This window comes from Vombatus ursinus, unplaced genomic scaffold (assembly GCF_900497805.2).
Source record: "Vombatus ursinus unplaced genomic scaffold, bare-nosed wombat genome assembly UNPS02014812.1, whole genome shotgun sequence".
In the NCBI taxonomy this organism is placed as follows: domain Eukaryota; kingdom Metazoa; phylum Chordata; class Mammalia; order Diprotodontia; family Vombatidae; genus Vombatus; species Vombatus ursinus.
In genome coordinates, this window is record NW_020954590.1 from 88816403 (window position 1) to 88843458 (window position 27056).

The window sequence follows — 27056 nt, forward strand, 5'->3', positions numbered from 1 at the left end:
CCCTGCAGTTCCCCCCAAATCCTCCGGGGGCTGCAGAGGGGCCTCTGCACCCTCACCCTCCAGCTTTCTAAGCGTCCTCAGATGACCCCAGGCCACTCAAGGCTGCGAGCCTGCTGGGGGTGGAGGAACGGTGGTTACTTCTGGCCTCTGCCCTGGGACGAAGAGGGAAGAAGGGAGGCAGGGGAGGCGGCTGTCCAGGATCTTGGACCACCCCCTGAAGGCCTCATGGACTTGTACCGCTTGCAGGTACAGGACAAACTCATGTCCCGAGCCCCTGAGCCCAGGACTGTGAGTAGGACAGCTGCCCTGTGCAGTCCAGGGCCGAGCTTTGGGGAGCCTCGGAACAGGCTTCCTACGGATAGGAACCGAGCAGGGGGACGGGGGGAGAGGGAGCTCACTCGCTTTACTTAGCACTCGTGCCCGCCCCCTCGGCCCTGGCTTGGAGGCAGCCCCGGGGTGCGGCCCCTTGCTGGAAGGAGAGGGGGCCTGGAGCGGGACTGTGGCTAAAGTGACACCCCACACCCACTTCTTCCCAGTCTCTCTTCCTCCCCCTCCCACGCGCTGCTGCGGTCCGGGTCTGCCTGCCTGCCTGTCTGTCCTTCTATCAGTAGGTCTGCCTGCCTGTCTGTCTGTCTGCCTGCCTGCCTACCTGCCGACCCGTCTGTCTTTCTGACTGCCTGTCTATCTGCCTGCCTGCCTGCCTGCCTGCCTGTCCTGTCAGTCCGTCGGTCAGCCTCGCTGTCTGCCTGCCGATCTGTCTGTCGGTCCACGGGTCTGTCCGCCGGGCGCTCCCTCTGCAGCAGCGCCTCGCGGTCTGTGCAGGCGGAGCCGGCGCTGGGAGGGACACGTCAGGGAGGAAACTGTGAAGCCGGCGGCCGCGGCCAGGAAAGAGGAAGACAAAGTTGTCTGGCTTCCACGCTGCGGGCTGCGCGGCCGGGGAGCGGACAGAGACGCGCAGCTGGAGCCTGGGTAGGTACTTGCACGGGGCTTCCTACCCGGCTTTCCCCGAGAGCCCTGGACCTCTCCCGCAGCACACGCCCGAGGTCCTGCTGCGGCAGACCTGGGCTGCCCAGAGCGCCGTGTAACCCCGCCCCACTCCGACCTCGGAGCAGGAAAGAGCCGAGCGTGGGGAAAGCTGAACGGGGCCTCTGATGGCTACTTCCATTCCTCTAACTCCCGGGACAGCTATGTACTCTCCTCCCCCTCCTCTTTTCGGGGGTCCACGGTTGCTCTACCTTCTTACCCCCCCCACCCCCGCTTCTCTCCATTTGGCCAGTACCTGAGGCCGTAAAAAGCAATAACTTTTCAAGAGCCTCTGGCAGGTTATTTCCCACACGGGGAACTTTTAGAGAAACCCACCTAAGTTGGTGGATTCCCGCCCAAGAAGGTTGCTTCAGATTCAGCCCCGTTTAGGGATTCCTAAAAGCCTTGATGGCTAGAGATTATTAATGTGGGTTGGAATTTTGGAAATGCGTAAATATTGAGAATGGAGAGTTGGGAAAGGATATGGGGGTAGATATGGAGGCAAGGAATCTCCTGAGAAAGGATTCAGCTGGACACCTGCAGGAGAACCGGGAATGAGGGAAAGAGTCTTCGAAGTAAGGAGATTGGAGTAGTTCTGTTTATACACAAAGAAATGTACAGTATTAACCAAGTTTGGGGGAGTTTAAACAGTGATAGCACAACTCTTCTTGAGTAACTTCGGATTGTATACTTGGTTTTATTTTTGGTTAGAGACCTGAGTGCTTTAGGAGAAAGCTGTGTTTCTGTCAATTTTGGCCATGGTGAATCCGAAGGAGAATGAACTAGAACAGAATATTGTCATCTGGATGATTCTTCTTGAAAGATCTTAGTGCTTTTCCTGTTTCTTTGGTTAGCTGTGCTAGACTAGAAATGTAATTTCATTCCTAAAGAGGAAACTGTAAAGTGCAACTGAAATTAAATTGCTACAATTATCATCAACAGTTTGTGATTGGAGGGTGACATTCATATATATGTATACAAACACATAATACACAAAATGTATGTATATTTTATAAAAATGTATGCCTATATATGCATGCATATAGGTGTGTAGATATATACATATGCATAGATATGTAAAGCAGATGTTAAATATATTCAACTGCTGTGTATTTAGTCCTTTCTATGTATTCAATCCTGATTTAAATTCACTTTGACACATCTGAACAATGTTTTTAAGCTCCATTAATAGAATAGATCACAAAGCAGTTCCATTCTAATGTCATCCTTCATTATCAGAAACTTCATCACCAGAAGAAGAAATCAATCAACAGTCATTTATTAATCACCTTCTATGTGCTGAGCACTATGCAAAGTACTGAGGATACCAATACGAGAGGGAGATGCTCCCTAAAGTCAAAGAGTTTACATTCTAAGATAATCTTGCGGGTATAGGAACAAGTATTAGGGTGTGAATACTTCAGGATGTGAATTTCTTCCCACATTGTTGACCTAAGCAGGATATTTCCATTCTTTTTCCTTTCTTTCCCAATCAATTAATCAACAAGCATTTATTAATCAGCCACTCTGTGCCAGATACTTTGCTAGGGATACAAATATAAAGAATGAGATAATCCCCATTGGCTAGGAATTTATATTCTAATGCAGAAGACAACATGTGTATAGATGTACATAGAATAAACACAAAATATTCAAACCCAGTGTAGTTTGGGAGGGAGAACACTGAGTACATTCAGCTGAGATCAGAAAAGACTTTTCACAGAATGGGTGCTTGAGAAAGAGAATTCTGGGAGGTAAAAGTGAAGAGGGAGAGTATTCCCAGTAGTGGGAAGTAGTTAAACAGGAGTTTTATATTTTGTCCTAGAGACAATAGGGAACCACTAAGAGACAATCAGATTGGAAAATCACTTTGGCGTCAGTGTAAAGGATGGATTGAAGTGGGGAGAGCCTTGAGACAGGAAGTCATGTGGCTGTTACAATAACCTACGAGAGAGGTGAGGAGGGCTTGAACTAAAGAAGTAGCTGTATGGGTAGAGAAAAGGGGTCAATTTGGTGTTGAGGAGATAGAAATGGCTAAAATTTGTCAATTGATTGGACTGTGGGGTGAGGAAAAGTGAGGAGTCAAGGATAATATCAAGGTTATAAGCCTGGGGGACTTTAAAAGTAGTGGTGCCTTTAGCAGAAATAGGAGAATTTTGGGGAAAAGATAACGGATTCAGTTTTGGACATGATGAGGTTGAGATGTCTCCTGGACATCCAGTTCAGAATGTTTAACAGGCAATTGATGATGATGCTGAATTGAAACTTAGGTGAGAAATCTAGACTGGAATATATATCTGTGAATCATTTCCATAAAAATTGTAATTAAACTTGAATAATTAAGTATTCTATCAATAAGTAAACTATATCTATTGATATATTAATCTATTGATAATTAAACTATATATCTCAATTATCAAACTATTGATAATTAAAGTATATATTGATAATTATATATAACTGTATGTTGATAATTAAACTATCAATCAGCTAGTATTTGTTAAGCATCTATTATGTGTCAGACATTGTGCTAGGTGTGGGGGATACAAGTACAAAGAATGAAATGATCCATCCTCATAATGAGCTTTATTCTAATACCAAGAGAAAAGAAGGCCTAGGAAGAAGCCCTAAACTCCTGCTTCTCTGATGATAGTCTCCTCACCAGGGAATTAACCCAGGCAGCACTCCCTTCCCCCTTTCCCAAATGATCAGGTGTAAGGAGCTACAGGAATGCAACCTTGGTGGGGACCCTGTACCACCTACCTGGCCTATACCTGAGCATTGTCTCCCTAAGTATTCCATCCATTGACCTAATGCTGAAAATAGTCACTCAGTAAGTATTTATTAAGCATCTACTACCGTGCCAGGCACTGTGCTACGTGTAGGGAAAACAGAGAAAGATAAAAGGCAGTCTCATGACCTCAACCACTACCTGGGCTAATTTTGCCAAAATATTCAATAGCATATTCATATTCAAAGCATTAGTTATTTAAGGAGTTACTGCATAGAGTTGAGGGAAGCACTGAAATAAAAATATGTAAAATAGCACATATTTGTATCCATGTAATCTGTAGGTAAGTCATTCCTACTGTTTCTGTGTTCAAGTTTTCCATATTAAAATTTTAATGCACATTTAGAAAATCCTTTTCAAGATTAAAGGATCTTCTTCCAATGTGCAGCTTAGGGCCTTAGCCTGATTTGTAGAGAAGTAAAGTATTAAGCTCTCTTATGTCACACTCTGCCATGGCTTACAAGCTGTAAATTTTGAGAAGAGATAGTCTGCTGTAACTGTCATCATTGGTTAGGGAATTAAGAGCCATCCCTCTTCTTTCCCTTCCTCCAAGCCAACCTTCCTTCTCCAAATTTGTTCCAAAAGCCAGCACAACAGAGGAAGACATTTCAATACAGGGCAAATACTAGTACTAAAAATACTATAAGCAGAATCACTGAAGAAGATTTAAACAAGCTTAATTGGAAGACCAGTGTTTTCAAACGATATTTGTTGCAACAAAATTTGGACTTTGGAGTTTTTTGTGATAGGATTTGACCCAAAAAGTACTGGTAAGAACTTTTTAAGGGATATTCCTACCCCTCAAACCCACCCCTTTCTCCTAGTCCTAAGAATGTTTTGGTTTGACACATCCCTTTGGTATGTATATTCATAGCTTGCCTGTCTCTCTGCCTTCTATGACTTTCTGATCAATTCAACTTTAACAGCTGCAGATCCACAATGGGTGTTTTGTGAGAGTGACTTCACCCAAGCACTTGTATTAACTGATCAAGTTCATACAAATATAATTGCCACAAGCACTTTTAATTTAAAAAAAAACAAGTGATTAGCATGTGCTTATAATGTGCCAGTCAGTCTCCCTAGTACAGGGGATAGTTTTACACAAAGAAAGAACCATAACCTGAATAATTTAAGTGTGACCCTTTGTATCCCCAAATGTATGATATTTGGACAGGTAACCTGTGATTAGACAGGAAAATTAACTGGTAGGATGGTTATTGTGTGGAAAGGGAGAGGAGGGAGAATCAGAGTTGGGAGGCATTTCCCATGAAATGTATTATATGGCATAAAAGTGTTAATGAAGCCTGAACATGAATCATCTCCTTGTCAAAGTTCTTCTTTGAGGGGGTAGAATAAAATGCTTTTGAAACTTGCTTTGTTTCGGGAAACATTTTACCTTTGTTCCATCCAATCTACATGGGTCTAAAAAAAATTCATGAATATTGCTGTTGAAACTGCTGATTCATGAAAAGTTATATAACATACTGTTTGTGCCAGAAATTATCCCCCTGCATACACACACACACACACCTGACTTTTCCCAACCAGACCATTACTTATTGTTGAGTACTATATTCTTATACTTTTGACTCTTTTTATTTCATTTATTTATTTATTTATTTTTAGTTTTCAACATTCACTTTTATAAGAATTTGAGTTCTAAATTTCCCTCCTCCCTTCACTCCCTCTCCCCAAGATGGCATGCAATCTGATATAGGGTATACATGTATGATCATATTAAACATATTTCCAAATTAGTCATATTATGAAAAAAAGAATCAGAACAAAAGGGAAAAACCATGAGAAAGAAAACACACACAAAAAAAAACCCAAAAGAGAAAATAGTATGTTTTGATCGGCATTCAGATTCCATAGTTCTTTCTCTGGATGTGGATAGCATTTTCCATCATGAGTCTTTTGGGATTGTCTTAGATCATTGCATTGCTCAAAAGAGCTAAGTTTTGACTCCTTTTAGGATAAAGGTAAATACCAAGGATAGGCAATGATGCATCTTTCATGATAAAAAATAAATAGCAAATACTTGTGTAACTTTATTAGGTTTCATTTTTGAGGAGGAAAATTTGGATGTCATATGTCAAAGCCTTTATCTGATGGGTTGAATGCAAAAATGCTTCCTTTCCAACCCACAGGTCTGAGCTCAAGTGAAAAAGTAAAAAACATCTAGGATGTTGCTATGGTATTAGATTGGGTAGAATTCCTCTATGCTGTGCAAGTAGGGAAGTATTGTATTTAATCCATGTTGGAAAGTACATTGCTTGTAAACAGTTAAAAAATGGGAAAAGGCTGTGTCTAGTAACATAGAGAATTGTTAAGTAGAGTGTCTCCTCCTTTTCTTGTTAATTTGATTGTTTTAAAGAAAGCACGTATAAATTTTTGAGGAATCCATATTGGAAAAATCGACATTCAAGCCTGGATTGGTAGAAAGAACACTGGATTTTGGTGTTATAAGACCTGGATTCTAACCCTCTCTCTAATGCTTCCTCTTTGACTATGGGCAAATAACTTAGCTTCTTTGAATCTCAGTTTCCTCATCTATAAAATGTAAAGATGAAGCAGAACAACCTGTCCATCTGCAGCTACCCAGCAGCAAAGCAGCCTGCTTGACCCAGCTTGTAGCAGTTTCCCAGAAAAAGAGTAGCCTGCCTGGTACAACCCAACAGTAGTCTCCAGCAGCTGAGTGACTGCCCAATCCATCCCTGAAGCAACCAAACCAGTGGCAGAGTAGCCTTCCCAATCTAGCTAAGAAGCAGCCAGACCCAGTGGGAACCAGCACAGCAGCTAAGAGATCTGCTTGACCCAGCCTAGCAGCTGACTGATCTAGTGAAACACTGTGCTCTACAAGGAGCAAGCCCAGCTGAGCTGCTTCTCCATTGGAGGACCGTCTGGAGAAAGAAAGGACATTAAGGCCCTGCATTTTAGCCCTTACCTCCATGGACTCTGTATTTGTGGGAAAGTGAGCCCTTCATTTTGGGGAAAATTCTTTATAACTACTATTCTTGCTGTTCCACTTGAATAAATATCTTTACTAAAGAACTGAGTCTACTGAATGATTGGTAAGTGGAATTGTGCCAGTAGGGGCTCCTGAGCTAGTAGTGTTAGGGGGATATCTATCCACAGGGTTATCTTTATAACTCTGAAAGTAGTACTAGCTGCTTCTCTAGGGACCCAGTGCCAATGCAAGTTGGAGGAGGGAACCCAGAAGGGCTTGTAAGTCTGTGCCAAAAATAAGTTCCTAATGATCAAATGAGTTAACATAAGTATTTTGCAAATCTTAAAGCACCATATAAATGCTATTATTATTATTATTATTATTCAGAAGATAGGAATGGTTAGACTTTAGAAGAGAAGACTTGTGAGTGACATAACTGTCTTTAAGTACTTAAAGGCTGTCAGGGAAGACAGTTAAACTTATTTTGACTGGCCCCAGATAGCAGAACTACAAGAAATAGCTAGAAATTGCAGAGACAGATTTTGGCTCTATATAAAGAAAAACTTCATAGTAAATAAAACTGTCCCAAAGAGGAATAGGGTGCTTTGGAAGGTAAAGGGCTCCCCTTTCCTTGAGGTCAAGGAGAGGCTGATTGACCTTTTATTGGGGATGCTATAGAGGAGATTCTCTGTTTGAGACAATTTGAACTAAAAGGTTACTTACATCTCTTCCAATATTGAGATTCTGTCCTATAAAAGGCCCACCTAGCCAATCTTCCAATTATGTGCTTTATAATTGATTGTTGAATGAATGAGGAAACAGATGTATAGAGGTTAAAGTGGCTTGTTCCGAGTCACACAGCTCATCAGTCAAACAGAGAGCCAAGAGCATCACCTAGTTTTGTTAAGGTCTCACCCTACGCTCAAATGACTTTGAATTTCTCCAACACTGACTAGCTCTGTTCTTTAGAGCAGTGGTCCTAAATCTGTGCGTTGAGGACTTATAGAGGGTGCTGCAGTTATTGTGAGATATTTGAAAATCTATATCAACTAAATGAACCACAGACCTCACATATTTTTCAAGTGTATATAGATGCCGTTGTGATGAGCAAAATATAAATTCATTTAAATATTAGAGTATTCATAGGAGCTCTTTGTCATGTATTTTTCTCAATCCATATATACTAGTAGTACAATTGCTATCGTATGGAGGGTTTTGATATTAAAGTCTTTATATATAAACGAAGACTAAGAGCATGTGCTAATGAGATCAATTTCAGTTGTTCCATTAGCTTGATCAATTGGTTTTTCTCTGTTCCGTGGCCATAGACTGTACCCTAACTTCCTAGCAAACTGTTTAGTAAATACATGTCAATGGTCATGAAGAGAATTGGATGATACAGAGTGGATGGACCCTTAAAAATCTATCACTGTCACTAAAAAAAATACTATCTCCTTAAAGTGTATGCTCTACAAATAGTAGGTCAATGAATCTTTGTATAATAATAATAATAATAATGATGATGATGATAGTAATAATGAGTTGTATGTAGCATTTACAAAGCTCTTTATATATATACACATATATACATATATATTAGCTTACTTGAACCTTGCAGCAACCTTGTGAGGTAATTGGAGAACTCCTGGCATAATTTGGCTTTCTTTGCTTCTGGGACATTCCCTAGGGAAAAAACCTTTTAGAAACCTCAGAAGAAACAACCTCCATACCCTCATTTTATAGATAAGGAAGCTGAGACTCAGAGAGATTAAGCAACTTTTCAACGGTCACCCAGCTAGTCAGTATCAGAAGAAGATTTCAAACCCATCATCTCCTTTCTTTCTCCTTATTCTTTTCTTTCACTCATTATTTTCATTCACATCATTATACTATGATGTTACAAATATGTATATTTTATGAAGTGCATTCAAATTGAAATAATTTTGAATGAATGAAAATGTACTTATGAGACTGGTAATAAAGTATTTATTAATTACGTACGGTGTGCCAGGCCATGCTGAGAATACAAAATAAAAGCCAGCCAGACAGCACTAGCCCTCAAGAGGCTTATATTTTAGTGCAGAGTAACAGCTCATAATGAGGAATGGAAAAGGGGCAGGGTTACACATCCAGTGCAGCCTAGTGCAGAGTAGATAGAAAAGTGGCGTGGAGAAATGCTCCCGACTCCACAAGATAAAGCAAAAGCTGATCAATCAGAACTGAAGGACTCAGTGAGGAGGGGGTGGAGATGATGGTGCTAGCAGAGGCCTAGGGGGCTGGAATGTATCAGGAAGAGTGCTTACTAAGTGCCAAGTATTGTGCTGAGCACTAGGAATACAAATAGAAAAAAAAAGCAATGAAACAGTCCCTGCCTTTGAGGAGCTTACATTCTCAAAGGAGGAAACAACACATAAAAGGAAACGGCTCTGGGAAGGTTTTTTGGTCTGGGGAATCACAGGGATGATAAGTTGACATGCCTTTTCCAAAAATCCTCCAGATAGGAAGATGGCCAGGGTGGTGACTGGATACGGTCAATGGTTTGAGATTGGTTTAAAGTAGCTGCTATCAAATGAGAGGTACAAGTATCTCTGGTCTTAATAATCTAGTATAAGCAGTTCTCCAATGCGAAGCATCCAATTTACAAATATCCCATACCTAAAAATAGCCATTACATACCTTTCTTCACCACATTTGGGGTCACTTTCCTTGACTTCCATTAATTTACCAGACAGTAACCAAACTAACTCAAGAGTTCCTAACTCAGTTTTCGTTTTCTTTTTTTCTTTCTGGACCAGATCTGTGATTTCATTGATGTAAGAAAACTGTTCTATCCTTGGAGATCTATACCCTTTCATCTTAGAGAGTAGCCTGAAGCATTAAGGGGTTAAGTTTCTTGCCTAGGATCAGAGGATCACATTTGTCAGAGACAGGACCTAAATCTAGGTCTTCCTGTCTCTGAAGTAGACTCACTATCTGTTAGGCCTCTCTTGACACAGTGTTTTCTAAGAATCATAAATCTAGGGCTGAAAGAAGCCTCAGAAACCATCTCATTTTATGTATGAGGAAACTGAGGTCCTATGAGACTTGCCCCAAGGTCTCACACGTAATAAATGGTAGAAGTGAGATTTGAACGCACTGACTCCACAGCCAATACTTCCCCCCCCCAACTGTTCCACACCGATTTTCTTTTCTCTGAGAAAGACTGTGTATATACCATGTCATTGCACCACTCCCAACCCCCTGTTTTTCCTCTTTCACAACTCCTGGCTTAGTCAATTCCGTCTCAGGCAATTAACTTCTCTGACATACCCAGAAGTCCTCTTTTACCCCCTTCCTCTTCTTATTCTTGCCCAGTTAACTCAGGGATCTCTCTCTCCCTTTTCCCTTACATTTTGTCTCTTTAACTTTCATTAATATTTACACACACACACACACACACACACACAAATCCTATTGATAAGTTGATAAGCATAGTAAATCTAATCATAGACTGGTACTGATGAAAAGTAAAGGCTTAAGTTTTGAAGCAATCTATCAATCAGAAAGCACTTATTAAGTGCCTCCTGTGTGCTATGTACTGTGCTAGATATAAAAGGATAAAAAAATGATATAAAAAGGATAAAAAAACCCCAAAGTGAAATCAACCTGAGAGATACATGTGTACACATAAAGGAGTATACAAAAGAGGCACAAAGTAGTTTGGGTAGGAAAGCACTAGCAGTTGAGGGGGGAAGGAATCAAGAAAGGTTTCATATAGTAGAAGATGGTGCTTGAGCTGAGCCTGGAAATAAACAAGGAACTCTAGAAAGTGGAAGGGAAGAGGGAGTGCATTCCAGGCCAGTGCAAAGACAGGGATAGAGGTAATATGTAAAGAATATATGGAAAGAAGGCCAGTTTGTCTAAACAATATTGTCCATGAAGCAGAGTAATGGATAAATAATAAGACTGGAAAGGTGGATAGGGGCCAGGTTGTAAGTCTTTAAATGCCAAATAAAGAGGGGCAGCTAGGTAGCACGGTGGAGAGAGCATTGGCCCTGGAATCAGGAGGATCTAAGTTCAAATCTGGCCTCAGATACCACCTGTGTGACCCTGGGCAAGTCACTTAACCCCCTTTGCTTCTCCAAAAAAAAATAATAAAGGAGTTTGTATTTGATCTTAGATGTAATAGTGAGCCATTGTAGTTTATTGAGGAAGGTAGTGATGTGGTCACACTTGTGCTTTAGGAAAATAATTTTGACGGTTTTTTGGAGGAAGGATTAGGACTGGGAGAGACTTGAGGCAGGCCAGACCAATTAGGAGGCTGTTTCAATAGCCTAGGCAAGAGGTGCTGAGATTCTGAGTAGGGTAGTGGCCTTGTGAATGGACAGAAGGGAAGGAATGAAAGAGATATTGTGGAGGTAGAAACAATAGGCTTAGATATATGGAGTAAGTGAGAGTTGAGGGTGATTCTAAGGTTGCAGACCTGAATGACTAAAAGGGAATGGCAGCACCATCAACAGAAAGTGGGTTTAGGGGGAAAGATAATGAGTTCTGGGGTTTGTTTTTTTGCCCTTTCCCACTAGCTATTGTCCTGTATCTCTCCTCTGGCCTTGCCACCATGATGGTGGAGGCCCTTATCACATCATGCCTGAATTACTGCAATGTACTGGTGGGTTTGCCTGCATCAAGTCTCCCCACTCCAATTCATCCTCCATTTAGCCTTCAAATTGAACTTCCTAAAATGCAGGTTTGACCCTATCATTTCTCTACTCAATAAACTCCAGTAGTTCCCTATCACCTCCAGAATCAAATATGAAATCTTCTGGCATCCAAAACCCTTCATAACCTACCTTCCCAATCTTCTTACGCCTTATTCTCTTCAAGTACTCTATGAGCCAATGGTGCCAGCCTCCTTGCTGTTCCTTGAACATGACAATCCATCTTCTGACTGAGCATCTTCACTGGCAGTCTCCAGGGCTTGGAATTCTCCTCCTCCTCATCTCCGTCTCCTAATTTCTCTGGCTTCCTTTAAGTCTTAGCTAAAGTCCCACTTTCTGCAAGAAGCCTTTCCCTGTCCTCTTTAATCTTAATGCCTTCCCTCTAAGATTATCCCCAATTTATCCTGTATGTATCTTGTTTGTATGTAGTTGTTTACATTTTGTCTCCCCCATTAAACTGGGAGTTCTTGGAGAACAGGGACTGTTTTTTGCTTTTCTTGGTATCCCCAGTGCTGAGTGCAATGTGCTTAAAGCATAATAGGCACTTCTTGTTGCTGAGCATCCTTTGCTTTTTTGAAAAGAGCCAATGACATCATAGGGTGATGTCTTGACTTGCTCATGAATTGAGTTTTAGTAAGGCAGAGTTGCACAAAGTGGTCAGCCTCACTCTTTCAGTGTCATCGAATTCCAGTGGCAAAACAAGTCAGGCTTTGGATGCAATGGATGACCTTGGCATCTTTGATGCCCAACCATGCTCTGAGCACCCAAGTACCTGCTTCAGCTACTTTCATGGCCATTGGAACAAATTGTTCTCATCTGCCCATTCTGCCAGGGAAAGTCTTCACATGCTTAAGGTAGACATACCTGTAACTCACCAATGAGTTTGAGGCCTGTAGGTTACCCTCAACCTGGTTTAGCCCATCTGCCAAGATGGTTTTACAGGGGTGTGGTCACTAGGCATGCTACATCTTCTCGAAGCCACAGGTGAAAGTTGAGTGACAGGTGGACACCAAAGGTGGATGAGCAGCCCTGGAAAGGGCTCAGCAAGCCCTCGTATCAGAGGTGCTAGTCCTCCCTGAACTAATTTTGACTGACTTCTGTTTTTAGATATAGCGAGTTTGAGATTTCTGTGGTATTTTCGCTATCAGATGACCAGCAGGCAGTTTGAGATGCAGGATTGGAGTTCAGGAGAGAGATGTGTTGATATATAGATTTGGTATTCACTAGCCTAGCGATGATCATTACAATTATGGGAGGTAATGAAATAGCTGAGAGAGAAGACAAAGCACTCAGGACAGAACCTTGGGGTACTCTACTTATTAAAGGACATGATATGGATAATGATCCAGCAAATAAGACTAAGATGGACTAGTATGACAAGAAACAACAGTGTCACCAAAACCCAGAGAAGAGAGATTGTCCAGGAGACTCAGGTGATCAACAGCCTTAAATGCTGCAGAGAGGTCAAGAAGGATCAGGAATTGGAAAAGGCTCTTAGATCTGACACATAAAAGATCATTAGTGACCTTTGAGAGAAGAATTTCAGTTGAATGATGAGGTTGAAATCCAGATTGCAAAGGATTGAGAAGTGAGTGAGAGGAAAGCAAGTGGAGACAATAAATGTCCATAATTTTTTTTGGCATTTACCTAAGAAATTGAGGAAGAAATAACAAGATGATACCTTGAAGGTATGGTCAACTTAGATTTTTTCTAAAGGATAGGGGAGACATGGGCATGTTTTTAAGCATCAAAGAACAAGTATGTAAGGGTGCTAGGTGGTACTGTAGATAAAGTGCCAGGCCCGGAATCAGGAAGACCTGAATCTTCCTGCCTCAGACATTTACTAGCTGTGTGACTCTGGGCAGGTCACTTAACTCCATTTGCCTCAGTTTCCTCATTTGGAAAATGAGCTGGAGAAGGAAATGGCAAACCACTCCAGTATCTTTGTCAAGAAAACCTCAAATGGGGTCATGGAGAGTCCAACAACTGAAAAACTGAAAAACAACTTAACAACAACAAAAACCAACTACATTGGGAGAGATTAAAGATTAGCGAGAGAAGTTAGATTAGCTGGAGAAGGTTAGAGGGAATGGGATAACTCTGTTACTGCTGGAGTTACTGACAAACCTGAAAACAATACATATCATCGAAGGACTCATTCCAGTGGACATAATATGTCTGGTACTAGCCTACTCTAAAGCTCTTGAAAACATTTGGAAATATTCTTCAGAATCTCCAATGTTTTCTTCTTTTTTAAAACTCAGGAAGTATCTTTTAAAAAATACATTTTATTGATGTTTTCTGTTTCTTACATTGTCATAGTTATCCCTAGTATCCTTTTCCCTGCTCTTCCCACAGAACCATCCCATATGGCAAATAGTGCTTTTTTAAAGAGAAAAAAATCAGCAGAACTAATCAATACATTGAAAAAGTCCAAAAACATGTGCAATGTGCAGCACTTGTGGACCTCTCACCTCCACAAAGGGGTAGGTTGGAGCTGTCTTCTCATATCTGTTCATTTAAGTCATGGTTTATCTTTATAATTTTGTTACATTCACTTTTAATTTTTGGTATGTGGTTTCTCATCTTATTGCTGTTGCTAGCATTTCCAGAACTATCTGAAATAATAGTAGGGAGAATGGGCGTCCTTGCTTCACTCTTGAATTGGATATCCTGTAGACATCTTAAACTCAACAGGTCCAAAATCAAACTCATTATCTTTCCCCTTAAACCAGTCCCCTCCTTTATTACTATAGAGGGCAACACCATCCTCTAGTACCTTAGGTTTTCAACCCAGGAGGCATTCTGGACTCCTCAGTATCTCTCACCTCCATGTCTAATCTGATGCCAAGGCCTGTCTGTTTCACCTTTGCAACATCTTTCCAATACACCCCCTTTTCTCCACTGATACTCTTACCACTCCACCACAGGCCCTCATCTCCTCACACCTGGATTATTGAAATAGATTGTTGATGGGTCTGCCTGCCTCCAATCTATCCTTCAGTCAGCCACTAAAGTGATCTTCCTAAAATTCAGGCCTGATCCACCTGAACATCTCTCAGTCAATAAACTCCAATGCCTCCATGTTGCCTCCAAAGATCAAATTCAAATTGCTCTGTTTGGCATTCAAAGCCCTTATAACCTAGCCCCCTCCTACTTTTTCATTCTTCTTATTACCACACAAGATACTGGCCTCCTGGATTGTCCACAATTCAGAAAGTCACCCCCAATCCCTCTTAATTCTAGTGCCTTCCCTCTGTAAATTATTTCCTATTCATCTTGTAGTAGCTTACTTTATATGTATTTTTTGCATGTTATCTCCCCGTTAGATTGTAAACTCCTTGAGGGCAGGGACTGTTTCTTTTTCTTATTTGTATCTCTGATGCTTACCACAGTGCCTAGCACCTAGTAGGTGCTTAATAAATGTTTATTAATTGATTATTTGGAAAGATTCTAGTGTATCTCCCATTGCATACGATGCTTATTTTTGGTTTTAGATAAGGAATTATCTTTTATGATGTGAGCCTTAAAAATAACTGCTCTTTATTTAGTTTACAAAAACCAAAATTCATTAGTTAAGGATGATTCATGTATAGTTTGATTATATTTCAGTCTCAATTCTTCATTTTCTTTGTTCAGTATTTTATTTTCTTCTTAAAAATGTAAGGAATGGGGGCAGCTATCTATAGTGGATAGAGCACTGGCCCTGAAGTCAGGAGGACCTGAGTTCAAATCTGGCCTCAGACCAAACACCTGACACTTACTAGCTGTGTGACCCTGGGCAAGTCACTTAACCCCAATTGCCTTAAAAAAAAAGAGTAAAGAATGGTACTTTTGTCAAATAATCAGTGGTTTGAATATGTGAAATTTTTGCTGTGTTGTTAGTATTCAGGAGAATGCCTTTGTTAACTGTCAGGGTTCAGTGTCTAAACTGGAGGCTGATCAGGGAGACATATAAGTAGCTTGGGGTAATTAGAAAAACACAGCATACTGGGTGTAACTGGTGACTTGTTTTCCTATAATTTGATTGCACCAGAGTGGAATTATCTTAGGAATGTGTGATCTTCATGTTTTAAAGGAAATCTCATGTTCTTTTCTCAATTCCAAACTATAATCTCAATTACATTTTTATATAGACTATATTCTAGTGTCAAAAGTGTATTTGTTATTAAGATATCCATGGGGGGAGGTTTTGACCAGTCACTCCTGGAGTGTGTAGCATTTAATATTTTGATTACTTTATTTGCATGATGGAAGAGAAAATGTGTTTGTAAAAATTTATAAACTTCATCAAATTTGGTAGAATGACTCTACTTGGTAATAACAATACCCAGGTAGTCTCTGGCTTTTGATACTCCAGGACTGATCACTACCTCCAAGTCAACATCCGTAATCAACACCTGCATTTACCTTCTCACAGCTTTTGCTTATTCATTAGTTTCTTTCTATGGTAGGCTCCAAAGCTTACCTTGGATAGGGACTTAAGGAAGCAAACAGATATTATTTATTTAAAGCAAAACAATAACACCCTGAGGCTTTTACTAACCTCTTTTATCAAGACTAGGAATGCCTTTCTTCCCTCTCCCATATGCACCACCCGGGCTGCTCTTTTGTGAATTCTTAGAGACTCCTTTTAGAATTAGAAGATTGCAAAAGCAAAGAAAAACAAGAGAAACGAATTCTGGAGAACCTCCCTGCACCTCCCCCTCCCTGCCACCTATCCAAACTCTCACCAACAAATCCCTTAGTCAGGTCCTTAAAGGTTTAGATGAGCCAGGAACATGTTTAGGGAAACAAAAGTTATTCCTACTGTGCAGCTTTCATTTCAGTATAAAATGCATAGGAACTGGGTGGCCGTGGGGGTATAGGGGGGCTGGGGTGGGGGAGAAGCAGGTGGTAATTTCAAGTCTGCCACTAGGTCAGCTGAATTACCTGGAGCAACCTCACAGGGTTTCTGTGAAGATCAAAAACACTTTGAAAGCTGTAAAGTATTATTAAGCACTAGACCTTGTGTGCCTCCTCCACAAAATTAGATTGTGAACTCCTAGAGGGTAGTGACTTTTTGCCTGGCTTCCTATCCCCAGTGCTTAGCACCGTGCCTGGCACATAGTAGGTACTTAAAAAATGCTTATTGATTGACTGACTGACAGTCTGATGTAGTGGGAAAGGCACTAAACTTGGATGCTGGACAGATGGGTTCAGCTTGCATATCCAGTTCTTACTAAAGCTTAAGACTGCATTTAGACTTTTGGGACATGCTGTATGTAAACATTTTGTAATTCTGCAAGTGTGGTGTCAGTGATGATAATGATGATGATGATAATGATGATGATGATGATAAAACTGAAGCTTAAATAACTTGCCCAAGGTCTTCACAGCGAGTAAGTGATATTGCCAGGATCTAAACCCAGGTCACTTGATGCCTAATTAAAGCTTTCTTTTCACTGCTTGCAAAACCCTGCTAATGCTAAGTTATTTTTTGTGAATAGTTGTTTTTCCCCTCCTCAGGCTCCTAATGTCTTAAATCAATAAGTTTATAATTTACTCTTCTGTTAGCTTTATTATGTTTAAAGAGTAATTTCTTAGTCTTTATACAAATAATTGACTTAAGTAGATATTTTGATTACATAAAGGCAATTTAGGAAATGAGGATTTCTAAAAAAAATTTATTTTTAGGTCTGTTGGCCCTGTTTCAGCATGTTTCAGACACATTTTCTCTTTATGGCCTCCTACTGTAGTTTATTATTTAACTTGTGAAGTATGTTATCTTGTGTGGGGCCTAGGGGAAAAGTTGACCAATATCAAAGCTACTTTGTTAAAGATATTAAGCCATTTTGAAACTGCGAAAGTACCAACAATCTGTCTGCCTGTGGGTGAGTAGTAATATATGGGTTTGAAAAGAGGCTGGCTAAGATTTTATATCCGTATTTTGTACAACAAAGTTTAATGAATCTAAAAAATAGATTGTTATGACTTCAAAATGAAGGGTTGCTAGTTTGTATCCTATGTTGGTATCTTTTGCTTAATAGAAATTGATTTAACAGAATTTGAAATTGATGAATTGAACAGCTAAGTGGCACAATGAAGACAGCACAGGCTTGACAAGTCAGGAAGACTGAGTTCAAGTCACACTAGCTGTGTGACTCTGGCCAAGGCACTTAACCTGTTTGCCTCAGTTTTCTCATCTGCAAAATGGAGGTAATAATAGCACCTACCTTCCACAATTGTTATGAGGATCGAATTGCATGTAGGTATTATATAAGTGTTAGATATTCTGGTAACGATAATGAAGTGTCAGTTCACTGTATGAGGCAATAACCCTGGAACATACGTAATTTGAGAGTCCTGTCCTACTATTGTTCCTTTAACTCTCCCCCATATGGAATGCCCAGTTTCTTCTACAATAACAAATTGTAGAATAACAAAGACTGGCACTCTAGTCTTTTTTTAACTTTTATTTTTAATTAATTAATTAATTAATTAATTTTTAGTTTTCAACATTCCTTTTATAAGATTTTGAGTTCTAAATTTCCCCCCTTCCTCCACTCCCCCTCCCCAAGACGGCATGCAATCTAATATAGGCTATACATGTATGATCATATTAGTCATGTTGTAAAGAAGAATCAGAACCAAAGGGTAAAACCATGAGAAAGAAAACACAAAAAACAACAAAAAAAGAGAAAATAGTATGCTTCAATCTTTCTCTGGATGTGGATAGCGTTTTCCATCATGAGCCTTTTGGAGGTGTCTTAGATCCTTGCGTTGCTCAGAAGAGTCAAGTCTAACAAAGTTGGTCATCGCACCATGTTGTCGTTACTGTAGCATTCTAGTCTTAACAGATACTGTTTGGATGTTCTCATTGTTGTTGAGTGGTTTCAGTTGTGTCCGATTTTTTGCGATCCTATTTAGGTTTTCTTAACAAAGATACTAAGAGTGGTTTGCCATTTCCTTCTCCAGCTCATTTTCCAGATGAGGAAACTGAGGCAAACAGGGTTGAATGACTTTCCCAGGGTCACACAGCTAGTAAGTGTCCAAGGCCAGATTTGAATTCAGGAAGATGAGTCTTCCTTGACTCCAGGCCTGGTGCTCTATCCACTGCACCACCTCAAGGAAAACATCATCTAAAAAGACTAAATTAGGAACAAAGCTGATAGAACAAGCAAACTTTATAACATTTAGGTATTTGTTGTCAAATGTTAGCTGGTGGCTCAGTAACATACATCCTAACAGATAGTGGGATGAGCGTTTCTCTACTAATGAGAAGAAAATAAGAAGACACCTTGGGCCTTAAGTTTATTTGATGCTGTAATCTCTCATGTAGGAGTTATATGTAGTCATTTGAACCCAAAAGACCTGAGTTCAAATCCTGGCTCTGACACTTGCTACATGTGTGACCTTAGGTTCATTATTTCTCCTTTAAGGGTACTACATTCCTCATCTATAAAATAGGATTGCACTGTTCCATAAGGTTATTGTGAATACTGACCAGCAGAGGTCACTGTGGAGAGCAGTTCAGATGAGTATTTTTCACCCTCCTTCTGGGGAAGTGTTCTTAAATGATCACACCTATCATCACCCCTTGGGGGCCTGTGACCTTCTCTCTATCACCTGTAAAGGGGAGGGGTGAGGGCTAGTAGAAGTGGATAGATGGAATTGAGAAAGAAAATCCATAACCCTCCTTTCCTCCCCTGCTGCAAAGTAACCTGTGTTCTTAGAGATCAGATTAGTTAGCTTTAGAGGGTTTGGGTCTAGGGCAAAGGTCCTAGTTCCACGTGCCTTCCCTTCTCTGCAAAGCTAAAAAAGTTTAAAAATAGAGATTGTAAATAAAATTCGCAAAATGCTCCAAGCCCTCAGTCAGTCTTTTGATTACCATGACATCTTTTACTGGGAAGGTGGTCTCTCAGCCAGCTGAATTTGGTGTAATCAGTTTTCCTTAGGGTTTACCACCTCTATCTTTATCACACTCCTTATAGCTAAAACATAAACTTGGGATGCAATTTAAATTATCTTTATTTAGTAAACCATTATTTTGAAAAAAAAAAAAAAGTTAAGAACCAGTAAGCAAAATTCAAAATAGCAAAGAAACTTAGCAAAGAGCCGTGCCACCCTTGCCTGCAGCCAATAAAACAGAGTAGATTCATCATTGTTCCAGCTCTTCCTCTAAGGAGGCCTAATTCAGTCACTCCCTGATGGAAAGGAAAAGACTTTAACAGCTACAAGTCTGAGAGTCAATCTCCTGAGAAGTATTCTCCATCTGCTACTGCTGCTGTTCTCTTTCCAACTTTGTCTCTACAACATTCTTCCCTCCTGTCCCTTTCCAGGGAGACTTAAAATTGCCACTCCCATGGAAACCATTTACTCTTTTCCTGATCTGGGAAGAAATACAGCCCTAAGTGTCTTTGTCAGCTTGGGCCCTGTATCCAGACCATGCAGTGCCAAAAGGTTTGTTATATGAGCAAAGGGCTTTGTAAACCACTTAAGTGCAACATGAATTAATGACAAGACTAGGTACAGACATGACGGGACAAAAATTTCTGGAAAGAACCCGGTAAGTTCAAATGATCAGGAAATTCAAAATATGTAAAGAAGTATCTTGAATATAAAGTTGTGTGTTAAGATAATGAGAGTGGTTAAAAAAAAAATAACCAAATTGCTAAATCGTTGATTGCTATCTGTGCTGTGGCAGCATCATGTGAGTTATATAATATCACCAGAGAATTAGCTAATGTCTTATTGTCATTTGAGTATTTTTATCTTGAAACATTTTCAGTGTGGAACAGTACTGTCATGTGACTTTCTAATGCCTTCTGCATTCGAATTTTTCGATCATTATCAACTGGAGCTGTAGGGGCCATACTCAGGAGGAACTCCATTAATTGGGCAGCTAAGTGGTATTATAGATAGAGTGCCAGGCCGGGAGTCAGGAAGACCTGAGTTCAAATTTGACCTCAGATACCTCCTAGCTGTGTGACCCTGGGCAAGTCACTTAACCCTGTTTGCCTCAGTTTCCTCATCTGAAAAATGAGCTGGAGAAGGAAATAGCAAACCACTCCAGTATCTTTGCCAAGAAAACCCCAAATGGGGTCACAAAGAGTAGGGCACAACTGAAACAAATGAACAACAATAGGCCATTGACTGGGCACTTCACTCCCATAATTCCACATCTTCACCAGGCTATTTTTTTTTTTTTTTGCTTTGCTCCCTCACATCATCCCAGGTCACTCTTCTCTTTCCATCTCTTGCTAAGAGAACCATATTCAAATAAACCCTATCATACCAGTAGAAAGGTCATGTCAGTGTGACTACTCTAATGTTCCACTGCCCATCTTTGTGACTCCCTAGATTAAAACTCTTTTTTCCCTGGCCACCACTCCTGTATATATTTGTTCTCCTCCCATTAGAATGTAAGTTCCTTGAGGGCAGGTCTTACTCTTTTTTATCTATGTCTTCAGCACTCAGCACTGTGCCTGGTACATGGTAAGTGCTTTATAAACGCTGATTGCTAAATCATAATTGATTCATTTGTGATAAAAGATTTTGATGAAGGCGTAGAAAGCCTGCTTGTTAGATTTCTGATGGATACAAAGTAAGATCTAAGTTGTCACCAGTTTGAAGTAGTGAGTTTCTCATTATCAGAAGTGTTCAAGCAAATGTTGAATGGTCCTTTTTGTGAGGGATGTTGTAGAGAGGATTAGAACACTGGACCAGGGGTGGGACTAGGTGATCTCAAAGTGTTTCAACTCTGTGTGTTAACTTTTCGTTTTCACATAAGCTGTGGTTTCCCCGTGTTTAATGTAAATACCGAAGAGTACTGGATTGAGGTCAGATTCAGTCCAAACTTTCCCTCTTTACTTGTGTTACCATACAGCATGGACAGCCTATAGAATGTGTCCATCAGAATGTATATTTGGGACAGATAGGACAAATGGAATACAAAAAGTAGAGTCCAGAATGAGCAAGAAAAGCAGAGTGGGTGGGATCACCTTTGGGAGAGGGCAAAGTTCCCCACTTTACAAGTTTCCCATAAAAGCAAAAGCCCTTCCATTTAATGCCAGCATTCTAATTGCTGTTGCCACAAATCAGGAAAACATGAAATATAATTGTCTCTGAAGAATTAAAAATGATTATCACCCAAAGGGCAATGTCAAGGCAGGTGGTGGTGTGAGCAGGCTGCAAAATATAATTAATGAGGAACTTCAAAGAACAGGAGTAAAAGATGTCATCAAAATATTTCATAATAGGAGAAACAGAAGATGCACTAGTCATGTAGAAAGGATGAAGGAGAATAGAGTAGGATACCCATAGTCTTCCAGTGATATCTTTGAAAGGCCAAGAGAAAGGAGAAGAAACAAGCATTTATTAAGCAGTTACTAATGTGCCAACCACTGTGTTAAACACTTTACAGTATCTCATTTGAACCTCACAACAACCCTAAGATGTAGGTGCTATTACTATACTTATTTTCCAGTAAAGGAAACTCAGGTAAACTGAAATTAAGTGACTTACCCAAGGTCGCATAGCTAGTAGGTGTCTGAGACTGGATTTGAATTTCCTGACTCTAGGCCCAAAACTGTGCCACTTAACTGCCTAAAAATCAAGGAAAGTGATGCAGAGTTAAGTGAGCAGAACAACGTTGGAAAGACAAACAACTTTGAAAGACTTAAGAACTCTAGTCAATCACAATTCTAGAAGACCAGCGATGAACCATGCTCCCCATCTCCTGACAGAGGGGTGATTGATTTAAAATATAAAATGAAGATCATAATAGTAGCTACTTCCTGGGGTTGTTTTGAGGATCAAATGTGATAGTATTTGTAAAGCACTTAGAACAGTTCTTGGTACATAGTAGGGGCTTAATAAATGGGCAAATACATTTTTTTGGAGGTAGCCAGTATGGGAATTTGTTTTACTTGGCTGTCCATATTTGTTCCAAAGATTTAGCTGTTTATTTGTTAATTTTTTTCCCAATTGGGCAGACAGAGGTAACAAAGGAAGAAAAAAAAGTTTGTTAATTGAAAAAAAAAGTAACAAAAAAAAGAAAGGAAAGTTTCTAGGATGTGATTCTCTGTGGTGCTCTTATGAGAGGACATGGACAAGAATTACACATGATAGGCAGGAATCAGTAGATTGTGACCTGAATCATAGGCATGAAGTCCCAAAGGGATGAAATCAAAGATCCATTTGAGTATTTCAGAGTTACCTTGAGTAAGTCACTTATCTTCTTGGGCTTCAGTTTCCTCATATGAAAAATAAAAGGGTTGTGGCAGATATCATGAACTCTAAAATTCTCTAATATTATGAAACAAATAGGGAAAAAAGTCTTTTAAATAAAGATTATCCTTTCAACAGGGATGTGGCTTTTTTAAAAATTTTATCATTTCAAATAGGCTTCATGAATAGGATTCTTTATAGAATTATCTAAAGCCAAGCATTGATTTATTTGGAAACAAAGGGTTTCTTTTGAGTGTAGTTTAGCCTGGCAATGCCATGAATCCAAGAATTATTCTACATTAATTAGAGAACAGTAATGCAGTTGTGCCTACATTTAGAGCCCCAAATAAGCTTTTCACCGGAGATTCAATCTGGGGTAAGAAGTACTTCTAATTTAACGCACAAAAGCTCCAAAGCTTTCTGAGGTTTTTCCTTACTGGAATCAGTGTGAAAAGTAGATGTGAAATATGATCTAGAGGATGCCAAGCTGTTATAGAAATATGAGTTGATTTTTGAAATATTGGCTTTCATATCTGCATCCTACTGATTGTGAGTTGAAAGTTGATATAAATTTTAAATTATGCATTGTAGTTTCAGTTTAACTCAAGTATTTATTAAGTATCCACTATGTGAAAAGTATTATTATATTCACTTACGTGTTTTGTATGTTGTAAGATCACTAACATTCTGGTGGGAGATCTGAATGTCAAATGAATGGATAAACTGTTTAATTGAGTGATAATTGGCCAATCACATCTTAACTAGGTGGCATAGTATATAGAGCACTGAGCCCGGACTTGAGTCCAGGAAGACTTGAGTTCAAACTTAACCTCAAACAGATACTAGATATGTGACCCTAGGCAAATCATTTAATCTCTGCTGCCTCAGTTTCCTCAACTGTAAAATGAAGATTATAATAGTAGCTGTTTCCCAGGGTTGTTGTGAGGATCAGATGAGATAATATCTTTAAAGCCCTTTTATTTTCCAGTAGAGGAAACTCAGGTAAACTGAAATTAAGTGACTTGCCCAAGGTCGCATAGCTAGTAAGTGTCTGAGACTGGATTTAAACTCAGGTCTTCCTGACTCCAGGCCAACACTGTGCCACTTTGCTGGCTAAAAATCAAGGAAGGTGATGCAGAGTTAAGTGAGCAGAACTAGAAGAACTATTTATTCAATAACAACATTGGAAAAACAAACAACTTTGAAAGACTTAAGAACCCTGATCAATCACAATTCTAGAAGACCAACAATGAGCCATTCTCCTGGAACATAGTAGGGACTTAATAAGTGCTTATTTCCTTCCCTTCTCTGTTAGGTAACATTTACTTAAAGTTTTCTGAGATTAAGAGGGAAGTCTAAATTTCCTCTTCCCTCCCATCATTTTGAACCACACTATTAATGTCCTTATAGCATAGTTCTGTGTAGGTCTTATTAAATTTCAGTTTTAGAAGGAGGGAAAAGTGGAAAATATGTGGCGAAACTCCACTTTAGGTAACAGATGATGTCTATGAGTCACTATGGTTTCTTGTGTAAGTAGAAGTAATATTCAAGCCTGTACACGTCTCAAAAATGACAGATTCCCCAAATCCTCAATGGAAAAAACCTCTATACTGTGAGGTCTTTGATTGCTTCGCCTATGCTTTCTCATTATCAAAATCTTATCATTTCCCATTGATTTACTAGTCTTAAATTTCAAATGACATCTTTTTTTTTAACCACGCTTTTTTTTTAATCTTAATTTTAAGTAAAGGGAAATACAGAAAATCTTTTGTTTGTAGGTAGCGAAGTGGAGTCATAGAGAAGACCCAAGCTTGTGCAGAAGAGGACCACCAGGATGGTCCTTGTGGACTACAGACATTTCATATGAAGATCAGTTGAAGGAATTAGGGAGATCCAGAGAAGAAAAAGCCTTTGAGGATGAGGTTGGGGGAAGGGAGATGATAGCCGTTTGCAAATAGTTTAAGGTCTGACTTTGGAAGAGACTTTTCCAGCTTGGTGGCCAAGTTAGGAGAAATGGATAGAAGTTGAAGAGTGGAAGATTTAGGCTTGATGTAAGGACAAGCTTCCTAAAATCTAAAAGTATGATCAGCTGCCTTGGGAGGTTAATAGATTCCCCTTCCCCGAAAGTGTTTAAGCAGAGGCTGGGTGATTGCTTATTGGGTACGCCATAGAAGGGATCCTTGGTCAGGAAAGGAATGGACTAGGAGACCTCAGATGTCTCTTCCACAACTGGAATTCCATGAAAAGGAATGTATATCTACCTTCTTCCAGGTTCAGTTATTCATTTACCAGCAGCCCACTTTAGTAGATTGTTGACTGACGTGATTGGCATTCTCTTGAAATACTTATCCTGACCATCTGGTCACATTATGAAGGCTTTACAAAAAAAGATAGTAGTCTTAAAGGACCATTGTCGGTGCTGGGGAGGCCCCATTGGTCTGTGCTAATCTAGGCATAGTATTTACTGCTATATCATTACCTACTTCACTCAATCCCCTCTCTGATTTCCAGGACTTGTTTAACTTTAGAGATTGTCAGTGGGATAATGGAGCAATAGTTATGACCTCTGCTTTGGGACATTGGTGTGGGGAAATACCAAGAAACTAGGTCCCATTCACATATTCAGTGCTGTTAGCTATAGGTACATCTTAGGTTTGAACCTTAAAGTCCAACTCAGCTCATAAACATGTAATTACATTCTAGCTTGTTCTGATTGTTTATGTCAAAATAATTCCTTAGTTTGTAATGTTTATCCGGAGCCACTATCTAAAATTTGTTACAGTAGGATATTATGTTCCCTTAAAATTGTGACATGCTTTAAAATGAAGATTTCAAAGTTTCCAGGAACAAGTCATTGCTTGGGTAAAGGCCGTTGAGAGGCACTGTAAGTGGAGATATGGGAGGTAGAGATCACTTCTGAGATCCAATTCAAGTTTAGAAAATAACATGTTCTCAGCTGATGTGTTTAATGGCCTTCGCCCCTTCTCTTTTTCAGTTTGATGATGACCTATTTTAGAAGATTTTTACATAGATTAATTACTTTTAGGCACTTCCGAAATATAACACACTATATATAATTTATGTGTGGATAAAAGTGTTAATGAGTGTAAATGGTATTAGTCATTCGTGTCAAACTCTTGCCTAAAGATGTGAAGGTCAAGAAAACTATGGAGCAAAGATAAAAAGGTTGGGTTTTTTTCCCTTGTTTGCTTAACTTATTTCCTGGGGAAAAAAACTTTAAAAATCCTCAAATCAAATGTATTTCCCTCAAACATTTCCATCTTCTCTTCTTTCGCCTTCTACCTTCCAAGCCTTCGTATCATCATTATTAATAAATGGGAATGTTCCTCATAGATAAGTACCAGGATTGTGTTTCAAACAGACCTAAATTTTGACATATATCTATAGGATACATTAAATGTTACCCTCAGAGTCCATACTGGGATGTCATCATATAGATGAGACTGACATATCTTTTTAGAATTGTAGATGCCATCATGTGAAAGTCAGTAGCACTTAAGGAGGGACAGGTGATTTAGTTGAAGAGACAAAATGTACACATGTGGAATAGCTAGCTGGTAAATGTATGACATAGTAGGTTACAGTCCATGTTATCTAGCACCTTACTAGACAGTTTAAGAACCAGCATTTCAGATATCTTTGCTAGAAATTTGACTATTTAAATGTTAAATATATTTATTTATTGTATGGTCATCTTCATTTTAGCATTAGGGGATAATAAGCCAAAAACGAAAAACCCCTACTCCCAAGGAATATGGAGCTTACATTCCACACAGAGAGACAATATATAGTCAGACTAATCAGTCAATAAACAGGTGGTTCACTGGCCCTGGAGTCACAAAGACAAATACAACCTCAGACACTTATAGCTATGTTACCTTGGGCAAGTCACTTAACCTACTACTTATAGTTTCCTCAACTATAAAATTGGGATAATAACAACAGCTATCTCACAAGATTGCTGGGAGGACAAAATATTTACAAAGTGTTTAGCACAATGCCTGTCTTGTAGTAGGCCCTTAATGTATATTATCTCCTTCCCATTATGTGTTAGGCACTGTACAAATATAAATATGTAGGGGATAGGGACTGGACCTGTGATTTCACCGGTCTAGGGAACTCCCAGGTGAGAAAATTTCCTCTACTAATACAGGAATGCACCTTCTCTACAGTCACCTACAATTGCTTAGGACTAAACTTGCCCTGGGTTATGTAGTCAGTATATGTTAGGGGCATAACTTGAACCCATGTCCTCCTGATTTTGAGGCCTTATCTCCATCCCGTGACAGAGCCACTGCAGTGGTGAGCATGAGACCAGCTCAATACTTTTAACCCGGAGGCGCATTGATGAGGCGGGAGACAG

At 39.7% G+C, this 27056-nt stretch overlaps 1 protein-coding gene across 1 annotated transcript in view; it reads left to right on the forward strand.

Annotated features, from left to right (window-relative positions):
- Positions 1-866: 866 nt before the first annotated feature.
- Positions 867-27056, forward strand: part of LOC114054016 (serine/threonine-protein kinase Sgk3) — a 159357-nt gene continuing 133167 nt past the window's right edge. The window contains exon 1 of the mRNA XM_027877100.1: positions 867-969. The gene's annotated coding sequence lies outside the window, so the exon portion shown is untranslated. The remainder of the gene's footprint in view (positions 970-27056) is intronic.